General features: G+C 36.0%; 1 protein-coding gene across 3 annotated transcripts in view; it reads right to left on the reverse strand.

The window, feature by feature from the left end:
- The window catches only part of itfg1 (integrin alpha FG-GAP repeat containing 1), a 228834-nt gene that overhangs the window by 195886 nt on the left and 15193 nt on the right, over positions 1-17755 (reverse strand). The gene's annotated exons all lie outside the window — the stretch shown is intronic.

Genomic DNA, 17755 nt, shown 5'->3' on the forward strand with positions numbered 1-17755 from the left:
CTGTTGTGTTCGTTTTATGTTTGTTCTGTGAACTGTCAATTTCTCTCTCTCAAAGGAATTCCTCCGCAATTTTTAGCAATCTAAAACCACACTTAGAGATATTAAAGTCTACATTAAAGCAATTCTAAGTCATCATTCTTTACATGCGTCATGTGCACTTAAAGCCTGTTAATCAGCATGAGAGCATCACCAGTAGGCTGAATAAAGAAAATATAGGCATGAAAAAGCCATCCAATGTTAATTTGTTCAACCACTGACCCAAACCAATGAAAAACACCTCTTTTTTTTGTACACGAACCACAAAACACTTTGCATAAAGAAACAGGCTATATATAAAGCTCGTCTTACAAGCTAAAAAAATAATAATGTGGTGCTAAAATTGCTGTTCCTCTACTTTCTGGAACACACAAAGCCAGCGTTTTGTCGCCGGAAGGGAAAATGAACAGCTCCCATTTATCTTCCACCATCACATGTGGAACAACACAGGGCAATAGGAGCGATGACAATAGCACTATGACAACGATTACATAAGATCTGAAACATTCACAGAGTATAAAACCCCTCAGAAACAATTACAAGAAGACCTGCTGTTTTTAATGCATAAACTAGCTAACTTACATTGTGAATTTGAGATACCAAGAGACACAGCGGGCCCTGTGCAGTTGGGAGGCATGTTTTTTTTTTAGGGAAAGGAAACAGTTTTCCATTATATCTAATGACAGCATTTAAGGGAGTACACAGTATGAAGCACAGCAGTTGCCCACACGCTTTTAGTTGAGAAATGTTGGAGAATCACTCTACTTTCTAACTGCTTTTCCTGAGGCATTATGGGTAACAGCAGAAGCGCACGCAGAAATGGGCTTTCTGGAAAGAAGAGACAGGCGAGCGGAGATGCAAAGAGCATCTGTCTCCTGAACTCCTTCAACTGCCGCTGCCCTGCTTTTCCAGCAGCCTCTTGTTCAGAGCAAAGCGAAGGAAGAAGAGAGAGCAAAGCGAACGTGTTCAGCAGGCAAGCGTGTGACAACAAGACGGGAATGAAAAGAAAGGAGGAAATGAGCGATAGAGAGATCAATAAAATCTGCTACGTTCCTCTGAGACCGCGTTCGCACAACATTATGTTGTTTTGTAAGTTATGAAACTGATAAGCACACCAAAACAACAAATCTAGCACTGCCGCATCACGCAGAAGACTTTCACTGGAGCGAACTCACAAACAACTGCTGAATGCATTCATTCTGTTATTAGGACTGATAGAATCAAGCCGCTTTCTACTACGGTATTGTGTGCAGCTCGAGGTACTTGAAGACAAACTCTAACACAGATTTACATTCACATTATTTTTACTCCCAGGAAAGTTTTGTGAGACATGAAGTGTTGCGAAGAGAAAATTATTAAGGATCGTTTCCTCAAAAAAGTAAAAGAAAATCCTCATTATAATCAAGACTTTTTTAATATTTACTTTACTAACTTAAGTATAAAATAACTATGGTGTCCATTTCTGCAATGTCACAGCTGAAAAAAACAACATAAAAACTACTATGGTAATAATTACCACAGGTGCTGATTATGTGCTTTATTCTGTGTTACTTCACGACTATCTGGAATACTTGATTCTGATTGGTCAATTGCAACATTCCAAGTAGGGATGCTCAAAATAATCGATTAACCGTTAACCGAAAGGCTGCGTTTGTGACCTATTAATGCTATCAGTTAAACGATTAAAATTATTATTTTATATATTTTTAGTTTGGCTGCATAAGGGGCCGATTGAATGTGCCTTTGCGTTAAGAGGGACATCTTATGCACGCGGCTCATCCCAGAGCAGCAGTTTGTGTTGTCAAGACAACTACAGAGAACTTTTAAAGAGCTTGGTTTCCGCTACATTCATTCTTCCATGGCGGGGACCAAAATGCATCCCGCCACGGCTACATTACCCTTTCAAAACATTCAGTTATTGTTGTTGTTTTTAATAGCGGATTATAATCGCATCAAAACGTATTAAAAGGTAAGTGGATTATAACAGCGCAAACTTTTTTGTAACCGTATAGTGCTGTGCGCTATTGTTTAATCCTTTTGGGTTACATGCTGACTGACTGACTGACAGGTACGCGATGCGTGAGGCTAGCAAACACGCAGAAGCTTTCAGTTAAGATGAACACAGTTTCTATAGTTATACTTTATTTATAGATAAAAAAATGCCTTTAGTACTTATTCATTGTTGCTCTTAGTTGTGTAAATTGCTTCCTTGTCCTCATTTGTAAGTCGCTTTGGATAAAAGCGTCTGCTAAATGACTAAATGTAAATGTAAATAAAGTATGGCTCTGCATATAATCACTCTATCTTGCTGGAGTTTATAGGCGTTTCGCTTTACTTCAGGACGCATTATTGCCGCTCTGAAGGTCTAATCGCTGTTTTAAGTTATCCAGAGCTGTATGACTGTACAAATCTTGAATATCATAATATTATTAAATATTACAATTTTATCAACATATACAGCAACACTTTTGCACAATCGATACCCAGCTGATTCAGTCGTTTTATAAGAGGACTGCGCTTCTTCTCCTCTTTTTTCCTTGTCAACTTAGAGGCAGTGAGGTGCGCCTCGCGTTTTTGGAATGAAAAAAGCACGTTAGCTGTGGTCGGCCACTTGTTCAACTGCAAGAAACTTGCGGGACGATAACGTATAACCCGTGCCTACAGACACATTTGCCAAACAAGTAAAATGGAAGAAGAATATTGCTTGAAACAGACGTGTTGATGCCAAAAAAAACGCTGATGTTGACCTGGATCTGCATCATAAACGCAACAAATAGGCTTTACCTTTTATTTTACAGCTTATAAAGCATGCAATATCATATTTAAACATCAAAACTGTTCACAAAAAGTCAACATATACGCACGTTGTTGTTGTCTTTTCATCACGCAGCGCGCGCACTTGAGCCGCGATGGAGAGAAAGGAAACCATAGCAAGACATAATCTTTAAAATAATGATTTCTATTAAAATGTAAAAGGTTTTGTGATTATAATAATACAAGCGGGGCATTAAATAAATGCATATTTTCCGTGAAGCGAGCGATTTGAGGAAGTCTGCTATTTTATTTGACGGAAGACAAAAATATGATTGGAAAAAAATAGCCTATGCCGGTTATTAAAAATAATCAATCATTGTTTTCGATTTGTAAATATAAATTATTTATTTAAGTGGAAAATAATTTAGGGCAGTCCTATTTATTTTATTCATTTTATTTAGTTTATTCTGTTCTTCTGTGCTAAACACTGCAGGTGCGTAAAAATGCTCTGTCGTATTGTTCTATTATTAATATGCTAGCATATAAAAATAAATCAGTATTTTATGCAATATTTAATGTGTCAGACACAAAATAGACACGTCAATTTGTTTAATATAAAATTAATAGTAATCTGATCAGTTAACCGTTAATAACTGATTAATGAGCGGCGGTTGTCGGTCAGCAAAATTAACCGGAATGAGCATCCCTAATTCCAAGGTATGTTATTCCCAAATAACAACCGCTAAATAATGCAGGTTCACCCGAGATCTTCGAATCACTTTGTCCGCCAATAAATACATTCACATATACTTACATTTGTAACTTTTTTTTTTTAAACTGTTTTGCACTATCTTGTGCATAAATAATACAGTTTATATGCTTTATTCAACCAGTTTCTTTTCTGTCAATTTTGTATTTATGACTGTTTGTGGAACCATCTTAAGACTGATTAATGTGCAGATTATAGTGTATGTTCTATTAGCTTCACTAACAGTAGCCAGTTTAATTTCTATCAGTTTTGCGTTTAACTAAAGAATGAATACATTTTTGCGGCTCAGAACAATATTTTGTGTCTATTCTTTATGTTTGTGGTAAGTAGCGAGGGCTGTGCAATTAATCGAAAATCGGGTTTCGATTTCAATTTCGGCTTCTAACGATTATGAAAAACCATTAATCGAGATAAACGATTATTCCATCATATACCTCCCCCTTTCTAGTTGTACACATTTGTTGCTATGCAAAGCTCAGTTTCACGTGAAAATGAATAAAAGCATGTGCTGTAATGTCACTTTTGCAGCATGGGATGCGCATCATTCATATTTTTTAAAGCGGGAAAGAGCACATGCTGTTGTGTGTGTGCATGCCGCGCTTAGCCTCGGAAAGGTAGTGTGTGTGTGTGTGTGTGTGTGTGTGTGTGTGTGTGTGTGCCTTGGACAGCAGAGCACACACATCTTAATGTGAGCGCTTTAATGGTCAAATACATGCACTTTTGTGTCAGAGGCAGAGCGCTGTGTTTAGTGATTATTCATATTAACCCTGATTTGTGTAATAAACAAACAAGTTGAGGATCAAAAAACACTTGAAAGAGAAATCATAGAGAAATCATATCAGAGCGGCACTTAAATTGACAGCGTGCAATATTCCTGCTGCCACCTGTTTTTATTATTAATCAAACAACAAAAGGACAAAATCACTCACTGCTCTAATTCCAGTGTTTATTGTGAATAAATGACTTCTGTGCCTGAGGATGGTGCTTTTACTACATGAGTAATACTATTACTAATAATAATAAACTCTGCAAATTTGACTAACATAAAGAGGGAAAAAAAATTTCTACAAAATATACAACTACATCCCTTTTCTTTCCTTTATTAGAACTTAATCCCTTTTCTGTGTAAGCAGACAGATCAGGCTCTTCACAAAAAAAAAAAAAAAAAAACACTCTCACACACACCTAACAGTCCTTTGACTCTCTCACACCTCCACGGACACGTCCTTTAAGGACATCCTCACTCTTCCGCACATTCATTCTATCTTTGTATCCCACAAAGATTGTTCCATTACCGTGGAAGATTCCCCGTCAGGGGCCAAATGCTATAGCTTGAAGATAACAAGTAATATACTCCAACAGCATGATTCCCTAACAGACAGTGAAACACAACCTAATGGACTTCCATTGCTGTCTTACTTCTATTCACAGCTGTCATCTATTACACACTCCGAATGATCTTTTTTGATATAGATTAGTTTTTTAGGTTTAATTAAACAGATAATTCTGAAAATTTACTCACCCTATTTATTTCTTTTCTTCTGTTAAACACAAAAATATAGATTTTGAAGAATGTTTAAAACTGGTAGCCATTGACTGCCAAAGTATGTTTTTTTCTTACTATGATTCCTGATTCACTGACTATTGATTTAAATGTTTTTAACTCCTTTTGCGTTTAACAAAAAAAAAGAATGTTCTTTATTTTTCTATTTTACATAACTTAGTTTTTTTTTAGGATCACATTTGCATGCACCTTTCACAATCGGTTAATATGTGTATTCCTGTCAAACTTGTTGGCGATGAGAGAAAGTCATGATGGATTTAGTCACAGAGTGCACCGAAGCGTCTGTCTGTCAAACAGGCACAGCTATGATGTGGGTGCAATATTTTAGCATGAGCCCAAAAGCCGAAACCGAAATACCGTTCTGCTTCACAGATACGAGGCGGCGGTTTCCATGCCAACAGAGATAAGCACATCCAGTACCTCACACCCCGAAACCAACATATAGCGAGTCGCAACGTTGACAGCAGCGGGGCTGTGATGATTCTGTGTTTGTGTGCATGAGCTATTCTATATCCGCTCTCTGCCTGCCATCAAGTCAGATAATGAGCTAAAGCATCAAATCTACTGACACTTAACCTGGGGCACTTTAACAGGAGGACACGGAGGACATCTGGAATTTAATTTTGCTATATTATTATTATTATAAAATACAAGTGTATAAAATCGTAGGGCTTTCAAAAGAGTCAAATAAGAACATTTTATTTATTTTTACTAGTATTATTCACTGGAGAATGTGGACTATTATTTCATTACTGTACATTTGAGGATGTGGGTCAAAGACAAGATGTCCTATTTACAGAGGTGGCTTTACATACATTGAAAGCATATTAAACAAAATGCTAAAAAAATAGAAATGTTGCATCACCAGTCAGCATAACAATATATTTAGTTTTGTGGCAATCTATGAACATGTTTAATGAAAATATAAATTACTGTTTTGAGCACTGTGTATCTTAAACAAAGTCTTGTCATTTGTTTTCAATTGACTCTTTTTCTGAATATGCCAGACATAAATGTATGCAAATAAATGGATATTACACTGAATTACCTTTAAAAATGTCATCTGTATAAGGATGTAACAATTCACTCACAATTCACAACGACTCACGATTTCATACGATTCACAATACTAATCTCAAGATTCATAATTTGGTCATGATTCTTTATAAAAAAAAATTTATTGGAAACAAATTTAAGTTGAAGAGACCATTTAGTTTTTCTTAAATGCTGCACATTTTTTGCAAAATAATATATAATTGCCATAATTAAATTGTTATTTTGCAAACAAAACAAACAAACAAACAAACAAACAAACTAAAACAAACTAAAGAGGACTCATTAATATAAACAAACTAATACTGTGGTGACTCTCCTGGTATTTGACATTCTTAAAAAGAAACATCAGCGTAGTCTATGTTTTCTGGCATAAGCTGAGGTCTTTGCACATTTACAATATCCCCTGCTGAAAAAAACTCTTTCACTGGGGACTGAGATGGCTGGTGTGGAGAGGTAAGCCTTTCCTAAACCAGAGAGCAGTGTGTACAGAGGTGATCAATAGACCCTCTGCTCCAAGAGACTGGCCACTTGCATAAAAACTGATTATAAAATTACTAATTATATAGTAGGATAGAGACAGGAGTTGAACATGATTAAGAAGGTGAATAATTAATATTACTTGAATACCAATGTGACACACTTATGAAGAGAAAATCTTGAACATTTTTAAATATTCAATTATAAGTCAATTTTTAAAATATGCAACAAATTTGAAAAGGAGAGGGTAAAACTAATCTAATACCTGCTTTTGTAACAGAACAACTGTTTCTTTCAGTCTGAAAAACAACTTCAGTGTTTTCATAGCGAAAGTGGGATGCACCGTGTGACTTCCTTAGCACTTGTCGGAGCAAGCGGAGCTGCAAATCATCTGATCAGCGTGATTTGGCTTATTAATAGTTTCTCTCTTTTTTTGTGTGTGTGTAGACGTCTGTGACAGTAGTTTTTCCCTGTGCTAATGGTTTATGTGCATCATATTCGTTGTTCTGTTTTCGTCTTTTTGCAGTATTTGCACACAGTTAGTGTTTTGTCTGGCCCATTTCACCAATGCATTTTACTCTGCCGTTCCACCTCTTGCTGGCCACTGATGTGCAGGTAAAGCAAGTTTGCACCTGTAACCACAGCACCCCTTCTGTTAAAAAAAGTATTGCGATTCTTTTAACAATTCTACCGGTTTGAATCATCGCATATTTTAATTGATTCTCAACTGACTCAAAGTGAATCACTGCATCTCTACTTCTGTAAATCTCAAATTAATGAAGTTTTTTGAAGTAAATTTTTTATTAAATAGGACAAATTAAACGTGTCTAATAATGCCATTAAAATAAAAATCTATATTACACTTTTATTGTTTTGGATACTGGAAAAACGTTTTTCATCCTTGACCCACATGTATATTGGTATATTAATATAATATAATATAAATATATTTAATATTTCATGTATATTAAAGTCTAGCTTTTTTTATTATTAGAGCTGATGACAGTCCCATTATGAGATTGAGAGATACCTTCACATTTTTGAAGCACAATAAGTGCTTTCGTTCAAACAAAGTACAAACATTTTTAAAATACATAGTTGATCCTTTTATAAGATGAAAAGACAGCAAGCTATTTTTGGAAGAGCACGCAACTTTTGTCCTGCTGTATATGGCGCTTATTCACATAGCACAAATTGTCTACAAATACAGATTCTTCGCAGAGAACACCTACATAAACAATACTTTCTGAATGGGCTGTCTACATAACTATATGAAGTCAGAATTATTAGCTCCCCTTTGAATTATTTTTCTTTTTTAAATATTTCTCAAATGATGTTTAACAGAGCAAGGAATTTTTTTACAGTATGTCTGATAGTATTTTTTCTTCTGGATAAAGTCTTATGTGTTTTATTTTGGCTAGAATAAAAGCAATTGTAATAAAAAAAAAAACATTTTAAAGTCAATGTTAAGCCCTGTTAAGCATTTTTTTCAATAGTCTACACAACAAACCATCTTTATACAATAACTTGCCTAATCAACCAAGTAAAACCTTTAAAGGTCACATTAAGCTGTATAGAAGTGTCTTGAAAAATATCTAGTCATATATTATTTACTGTCATCATGGCAAAACTAAAATAAATCAGTTGTTATTAAAACAATTATGTTTACAAATGTGTTAAAAAAAATCTTCTCTCTGTTAAACAGAAAATAGGAAAAAAAATAAAAAGAGTGGCTAATAGTCCAGGGGGCGCTAATAATTCTGACTTCAACTCTATATATACATACTTTTTTGTTATTTCTGATTATTAAATAATTAAATTAATAAAAAATATAAGCATGGATTAAACATGGTTAACTGTGGAACAAGCAAGATTCAATTATTTTAAAATATGTATATTTATAATCTTATTGTAAAATTATGACGAAAATATACATTCTCTGTATTGTAAATACAATTTGTTAATATTTAGTTCCATTTAATTTCGAGATTTTATCATAGGACCATCTTTAGTTTTAATTACAGCGGTAATATCTTTTGACAACCCTATTGCAAAATTACTGAGTTCATTTCCATCAAGAGCAGCATTCATTATTAAAAGAAATTTGGAACTGACAATGGGAGCATCCCCACTGTCTGACTCTGAGGCATCCTCTGTCCATTTCAAGCACATCTCAAGATGTTCATTGGGATTCAGACCAACTGGTTGTCAAGTCATTTTTGTATAGTCTTTGTATAGTCAAATGTAGTTTTTTATTTTTATTTTGAGCCTAAATAGTCTCTCACTGTCTTCCTGGACAACAGCCATGGAATACTTTTGGTTTTCTGATATGGCTGCTTAAGAAGTAAAATGCTACTGCAATAAATTTTTGCCAAACAAATAACAAGCTATAGACATTAATAAACACTGTAATGAAGATCCAGTCAGCAGAGCATCTTAAGTATTTACGTACTTAAATCCAAACAGCAATAAATAATGCATTTATTTACTGGCCAGACAATGTATATATATCCAGTTGTCATGCAATTCCAGAAACAGCCCTTGGCCAAAATAATGAGGCCAGAAAAATAGGATTTATGAAACAAAAGTACATCAGCTACAAAAGACAAAGGAGGGCAGGCAAAGGTGCTGATTGGTAGTTAATTACGATGCATTCACAACTCCTGAGCTCTCATTAGTTCCAAACAATGCTGACATGCTGTACGCCAAATGATCTCCATTATCATCAGCTCGCCTGCCGTGAGCAACTTCCTCCGCCTCTGAGGCACCATGCCGTCAGAGAGAGCGAAACCACTGCTTTTTCACACAGCACACACCAAAAGACGACAGAATAAGATGTTGTAGCACAATCTAGTCTGGGAGATCTGAATTCTGAAAGCTAAAGAATATTTTCACAGTACAACAATTTCTTTCTCTGCAAAAGATCAAGAGAAACTGAGACACCTCATGATGTCACTCTATTAAAGTCACCATGAAACAGACGTTAAGATTGTAAGATTTGGGAAACAATTGGATTGCTGGAAGATGGGCATTGCTACAAAAAAAGAAAAAAAAAGCCAAATGGATGAAGGCAGAGCAGAAACGAGAGATGCCCTGATAGCCCCTCCAGAAAGGCATTTCATGTGACCAGAAGTGAAGAAAAGTCTTTTTGAAAGGGGCTACTATATACATATAAAATGAAGAAGAGTACATTTTGATTTCATTATGACTATAAGGGCTGGGAAACACAAATCCGACAGTTGGTCGTTGGGTCCCATCAGTCACCGGTCAAGCTAGTTGGTTTAATGTGTTTCACATGTTGTCTCTTGTTGGGTTAACATTGGTTTAATGCATTGGCCAGATACAGTATGTGAAATCGGCATTGGCTGTTGGCTAAAGAAAGCAGGCTGGCTGGTTATTCAGCAACAAATCAGAGTGTGAGTGTAACACGAGTAGAAAATGACGTAGTGTAGCAGGTGCAAAACAGAACGGTAAAATTATTTGTTACTTTTTGATTCCATGTGTCATGACCATATATGGGGTTTCCTGTCTCCATGTTGATTTGGGTAGTGCGCATGCTTTGCGTCTCCCCAGTCTGCATGAGATTCAGCAGCGGTAGGTGACTTAATGAGTGTCATATTTCGTTAAACTAATGAATCCTGATGATGTAATTGTATGATTGTGGTCTGAGGCCTGTTTGTGATGTATACACAGAGGCTGGTCGATTATTCCTAATTATTTTTTGTTATGTTTGTTATTTTTCTCTCATAGTGCGAGTGAATACATCACTACAAGCTTTTAGGCTGCGCAAGTCCTCTTATATGTTCCTTTGTGTTATCCAGGTACATGTTTTGTTAGTATATGTTCTAAAGTATTTATGTATTGTATATGACTTTTGCTAAAGTCTCCCCAATGCATGTGATTCAGCAGCGTGCAAGTGAATACATCACTACACACTGTTAGGCTGCACAAGTCCTCTTATATGTTCTTTTGTGTTAAATAGAATAAACGAGGACGTGATATAAAAGCAAGGATTCGTATGATGTGTCAGTGATTTCAACACAACGTAGAAAACATTACGCTACAACTGGTTAACAAATCAAGTCAAGAAGGAACACAACGTTGCTGGATATAAGTCTGCAACATTTCTCAAACATTTGCAAATGATATGGATTATTAGAGTATCAGACATATTTGCAGGAGCAAATGCCTCTGTGATGTAACAATTACTGTTATAATAGTACTAAACACTGCTTTGTTTATGATTTGCAAGCCCATGTTGGAAGTTCTGGTTTCCCTTTGGGAACGAGACTACTGCCTACTGCCTTGCATGGTGCGGAGAAACATGTCCTCATATGCAGGTGCAGAACACACACTCTTATTTTAGTTGGCTTTCATCCGTTTGGTATATTCATGTGTAGCATTTTGGTCCAGACATGGCCATTTTGGTCAAAGCTGACTCAAAATGACAACCAAGCGGCAAAATCAGAAGTAACTAAATCTGCAATTCATCGATTGGCCTTTGGGGGCTGGCTCCAGAAACTCCAGATGTTCAATGACTGCCATGCTAAATCGGCCATTTTTAGAGCTGATAACAACATGTTTACAGCCTGGTACAAAATATGGTTTGATGTAAATAGCTAATTACCCTTCATGACAACTGTGAAGGGGGTTATTTCTCTCATTTGCTTCATTTATATTAAGTCTGCATAATTGAGGGCATGGCCACTTGAGTGACATCTAGGTCTCGCCAGTCAATGTCACGTCACCTCAGCTGATTCCAGCTGATTAGCCGCTGAGCTCAGCATGTACTGTATATCATATATATATATATATATATATATATATATATATATATATATATATATATATATATATATATATATATATATATATATATATATATATATATATATATATTTTTTTTTTTTTTTTTTTTTTTTATATGTGGCTTTACACAGTTGCCTTTTGGGATTATTTTTTACAATTATCAGATGATATGGCATGCTGTGCACTTAATTGTGCTCACAAACCATTCAAGTGACCTCCTTTTCCCAGGTGAATGAAATTCTTATTCTTGAAAATTCTTGAACAGTCATCTGAATCGTTGTCATACAGTGTTATGCCTGGATTTTATAAATAGCCTTGCATTTACTAACACAGAATATATATGAAGTATTTAAAAGTAATTTGTGTTTTTCTCCTGTTGAAAAACATCATAAGAACAATGCTTAGTGACTCAATGTATTACAACAATGTTTTTAAAAGACTAAACACTTTATTGATATAGTATATAACCAAGTACATGTGCTCATAACACAAGCAAATCACAGGTAATCAAGCTATAAGCATTTCTCCTAAAGAATACTTTGTCTAAGCAAATGCTATCAGGCATCTGTAGCTCCGCTCACGCTCTGCCTCTTTGTCCATTTTCTGGTTAGCCATGGTCGGTGCGATGACGGCAAAAAAACTGCAACGCCCATTTGTAGCTTAATTTGCGCTCTTCGAAAACCTATGGGTGACGTCACAGAAACTACATCCATATTTTTTTACACTCTAAGGCAGAGATGCAAAAATAAGGGCCTGTGGGCCAAAGTTGGCATATTTTAATCTTTGATTTGGCCCACAATCCCATTTAAGAAGAAAAGGAGAATGTTGGGGAGGTGTTTGGGACAAATATCTTTGACAGAGATTGTCATTTCGAATGTAATGCAACTTTTTGTTTGTTTAATAGTTTCTTTTGTTTTGTAAATTAATTAAAATATAAATACTGTCACCCGACGGATATTAGGTAATGCACAATACATCCATGAGCAAAACAAGGCAATGGCTGGTGCAGTTTAGTTTTTTACGCATTGAACGCTATTATATTAACAGGATTGTACATTTACTGTAATAAATTCATTAATTTTTACTGTAATAAATTAATTAAACTTTTTTTTTTGTTATTGTACTGCATTCGTTAATGTAATTTAAAGCAATGTTTTCTAGTTATCTTTAAACATTAGGAAATAAATTAGGAAATTACTCATGGAAACTTTGATGTAATACAGTTTGATACATTTACTTTTGCCCACAGGCCTCAATCAAGTTTGGTCTTTGGCCCTTCATAAAAAAAAGCTTGGGCACCCCTGCTCTATGGTGACAACAGAGTTAGCTTCAGCTGTAATATCAAACATTAAACAAAATACCATGCTACAAATCTCCAAACAACAAAATCTTCAACCATACCCTTTGTCTGAAGGCATTATAAGGTCTAAATTATATGTGTTGTGGCTGATGCAACAAGGCCATTTCTCCTGAGTTTCAAAAGGTGGAATGCAGTTTATTTGTACAGCTCTAAATCAGCCAAGCAGCCATGACTCCATCTCTCACGCTCTTGAGAGAGTCAACAAGCTTAGTTGGGCTGTCCTAAAGGGCCAAAATGCTGTTGATGAAATCAGACAAACTTGACTTGAGCATGTCAGGTGAAAAAGCCTTTGATAAAGGGGCTAATAACGATAAAACGGATTGTTTTGAGTGGGATAAGTCTATAAAATGAGGTGAAAGAACAAAGCTAGCGGAACAAGAGATGTCAATTTTGGAAGCTCTCAGAGGTTTTGCTGTGTTAACCTCTCCCTAGAGCTGAGGACAGCCTTTGACATTAACAGAGAAAAGTCACACCACTCATCACTGAAACAGATACCCCAGACAAATGACTTTCAGGCAGCAGATGTAAAGTACTTCTGAATCTGCAAATGATACCCCGAGCCAGGAAGAGGTCACCAAAACTATCCCGTGTCGTGGTAATAGACTGACAGAGGCTGTTTGGCAAATCTGTAATTACATTCCTGTGAAGACTTCCTTCTGAATTCTGAAGTCATGCTGACAAAGTCACTCCATCTTTCTGGTCGAAGGCCACGGGCTACATCCTCTGAGATTAGCTCAGCATGGTCCACTATGATCAGTGAGGTGCACTATTCACTTCAAACAGGCCATGAGGCGGAAACAGAGGAATACAAGAGAGCAAGAGCATGAGAGAAATCTGGCTGTTTCCTCAAGGTCAGTCCATCATCATCAGGTTTGTCTCTGCAAGACGCCACAGCCATGAATTTGATGGTCTCTTTGCTATGTTATTGTAACACATAGAATAAAAAGTTAGCCCAGAAAACATAATAATGTGGGATATTTCATGCACGCAGAATCTGAATCCATCTCGACGTTTCATTTTCCCACTTGAGATGCACTTCAGAAGATATAAACTCTCTGTATGGAAAATATATAATGAAATTCAGTGAGCTGCTGAAAGAATATCAGAGATTCAAAAGGTTTTTCATGTTACCACCCAGTTTCAGCTTGTTAACAGACTCGCATGCGTCACCTACATTTTGTAGATCCACAGCGGTTCCCTGGATGAGGATTTCTTAACAGTCTGTTGAAATCACTGAACTAAATTAAATGAAAATAGAGAAGAGACAATCTCAGAGGAAACAAACTTCATCAAGCTGACAGTGGGAATAAATTAGGGGTGTAAGTTTTGGTGGGTCTGGAGGTTGAAGCAGGGCATTGAATCCAGGGCATTGAAAAGAATTGAAGTCTATAAATAGATTCTGCATGAGCCAATATCTAAGCCAACAAATCCGCAGCGTTTTTCACAGCTCTTCATTCATGTGCATGACGACGCTGGCATCAAATTGAGAGATGCTATTCTGAGGGGATTTAATCTTGTAAAACCATTACGAGAACAACATAGGTGGAGTGGAGGGGATTATGCCAATCCCACATATTCCTTATTCCATTTCGCTCATATTATGCTGGCAGAGAGTGCAGTGGGAAAGACAACCCAACTTATTATAATAACAAGCTTAGAAGCTTAGGCTACAGAAAGCATTTTGTTTAAGAATCGGGCTGTTTTTTGTTGGAATACAAAATAAAACATCTATCCATTCACATGAATGAGTAGGGTGGACGAGAATGTTTACGAAAAAGTTTGCAAAATTTTAAAAGTTCATAAATTTAACTGGTGATTCATGTTTTTGAAGGAATCAATGATGTCAAACGGCATGAGTTAAAGGGCACCTATGATGAAAATCAACTTTTGGAAGCTATCTGGACAGAACTGTCTGTATGTATAGCCAGTCCACTGTCATATGGGAGTGATATACTGTAAACACAATTCTCTCTTTTTTAAATTTATTTACTGACGTTAAAATAAGATCCAAATCCCAGGAATTGAGGGCCACCGCAATGTGACGTGGAAGTGCAGTTTTCCCCGCCCACCGAATTGACTGACAGGCGCCATGTTTCTATAATAACATGTATACACATATCCACAGAACATTTTTTGCAAAGATACTGGGACTAAAACATATGTTACCAGTATCTGTGATCAGCGGCACCTCAATAATAATTTTTTTTTTTTTTTAAACAGAGCATGTTTGTAATAAAGAAAGTAAAATGGCTATGTAATTCTTAACTGCTATAATCACCACAGGCACATGATGTTAATAAATGTACATATGTGTGTGTGTGTGTGTGTGTGTGTGTGTGTGTGTGTGTGTGTGTGTGTGTTTGTGTGTGTGTGTGTGTGTGTGTGTGTGTGTGTGTGTGTGTGTGTGTGTGTGTGTGTGTGTGTCCTGTGCTGCAAATGTCATTTGTTTGCGATTCGTCGTTTCAGAAAAGGCTTGAATAAACCGCACCACAAATACATCAAATAAACTTACTTGGTATTTTTGACTAGGGAGCTGTATTTTAGCTTCATCTGTGTCTGTCTCTATCACTGACGGCTGTTTATCTGATGTAACTCGTGAAAGGCAGACATGCACATCGGAGCATGCTACACTGTAGTCAAACACCAAAAATAGGCAGATTCTACATTATATAATAAATAATCTGATGGGTATGTTGAGCTGAAACTTTACAGACACATTCTGGAGACACCAAAGTGATATCTTTCTTGTAAGATGTAAAATAGGTGCACTTTAAAAATTTGTAATAAAGCAAAAAAAAATAAAAAATTTAAATAATAATAATAATAAATAAGTACAAAAAGTAGCGCTCTTCCATTAAATATATTTGAGGGGTTGATTATCAAACAGAAATTTTGAGGTTGTATAAGGGTAAAGGGGGTGATTTGGGAATTGGGAATATGCTCATTATATATTCATGGCCAACCCAAGAACACTATCTAATATAATGTAGAAACACAAACATGGCAATATAAAAGTCCATCTACATCCACAGCCTGAGCTATTACTCTCCAGACGTTGTGACTGATTACACCATCTTTGTATTATTTGAAATAATTTTCTTAATTAATTTTCTTCTTTCAAGTGCTTGTCAACACAGGTATTTGTTGCAGTTTTGGTCTCCAGCAGTCTGTTATTAATATGTTCCATCTGACTTTGGTAACAATTGATACTGAAATTGCATTGAAGCATTTTGAGCGCTGTCAAGTAGATTATTGAATACCACTGATTGAACATTGTGTTTATGTGATCAACATTTATGACTGTGATTGGCAACAATGATCATATCTTTACTTGCACAGTAAATAGTCATGAAAACACTTGAAAGCCAGATCTATCAGCTGATTGCTCATATCTGCTCATAGACAGATCCTCTGACGCCCCATTCACACAGGGCGTCAGTGTCAACGCTTCCCATTCACTTTGAATGGGTGATGTCAGGCGTTAACGAACTGCATTGTGGATCCGTCGGTGCCACTTCATAGGTGTTGCTCGCAGCAGAAGTTGGGCCTGGCTCAACTTTTCAAGCGCCGACGGAAGCGTCAGCGAATCAGATCGCAGTATGCAAATACACCAGCTAGAAAGTGGCCTACTGCTGACTGAATTTCATTGGCTGACGCTGCTATGACGATCGTGTTAGCCCCAACTTCAGACACGCCTTCAGTCAAGCGTTGACGCTGAAGCCCCGAGTGAATGGGGAGTGATAGACAGGTTTTGACTGCTTCGGTGTCCATATATCTGTGCAATCACTTGGTGCAGACAGCCAAGAGATGATAATTGGAGGCAATCACAGTCATATATAACAATGGCCAAACAACAGTGTTTAATAGCCTGCTCAACAGCACTCAAATGTTAGCAGGAAATGTAAGCTTTTTAAAGTAGTACAGTTTGGTATGAACATCAGTACTTTTACCATCTCTAGAACAAATTAATTAGCTCAAAAACAACTCAACGTGAATGTGTGACCAGGATATACGGCCCAAATCAAGATGAATGGAAGGCCAGATTTGGACCACAAATTGAAGTTTATCATATTATTGGCCCTTTTAAACCTGGATTTAAAAGCATTTGAAATGTTATTAATCTTTTTAGACAGACTTCATTTAGACCTTTTTGATGAGACTTTCAAAATTCATGTTACATAAGATGTTGTGTTAACTGAAAAAGTTATACCATTTATTGAATTTCTGCATTTTCTATTATTCAATGAAATCAGATTTTCTTGGTTAATTTACCACTTGAGAGCAGCGTTTGTTTTTTCAGACTGCAAGAGCAAAATTATCAAACTGATGTACAAGATTAATTGCAGTGGTGTAACCTCATTACACATTGCATATAGCTGACTGAGGATAACGAAAAGGCATCTGCATTTACATCTTCATTATATTTGGCCAAAATCTGCCTCAGCCAATCGCCAAATACATTTTCAGTGATCTAATCACAGAGTCTTGAGCCCTATTCAGATAATAATTGTTTCTCATGGGGTATCTGAAAAATAAATTTTCATTTGCATGCAATTGATAAAACTCATGCATTCAGACAACTTATTCAAATTGGAGGAGTTTTATGATCTCAGAAGTCACTTTTTCAACATGTTAAAAGTGTACTTAAATATCTAACATACAATAAGAATAAAAAAGTTGCACTACATGTTTTAAGGTATTATCTTTCCATACAATAGATGTCATTGTAAAAATGTGAAAACTTGTTTTGACAATTTAATTTAACCTCTCACTTTAAGTAAACATCTTATAAGGCTAATTGGTTGATCTGTAAAATGATTATTATAAGCTTCATTTTATGAATGCACAAAATACACTCTGTTTTACATAATACTGTATAACTGTTGCTGTCATAACAACAACTCTTTTTATCTTCTTAACAGCACAGACG

This window comes from Danio rerio, chromosome 7, assembly GCF_049306965.1.
Source record: "Danio rerio strain Tuebingen ecotype United States chromosome 7, GRCz12tu, whole genome shotgun sequence".
Classification (NCBI taxonomy): domain Eukaryota; kingdom Metazoa; phylum Chordata; class Actinopteri; order Cypriniformes; family Danionidae; genus Danio; species Danio rerio.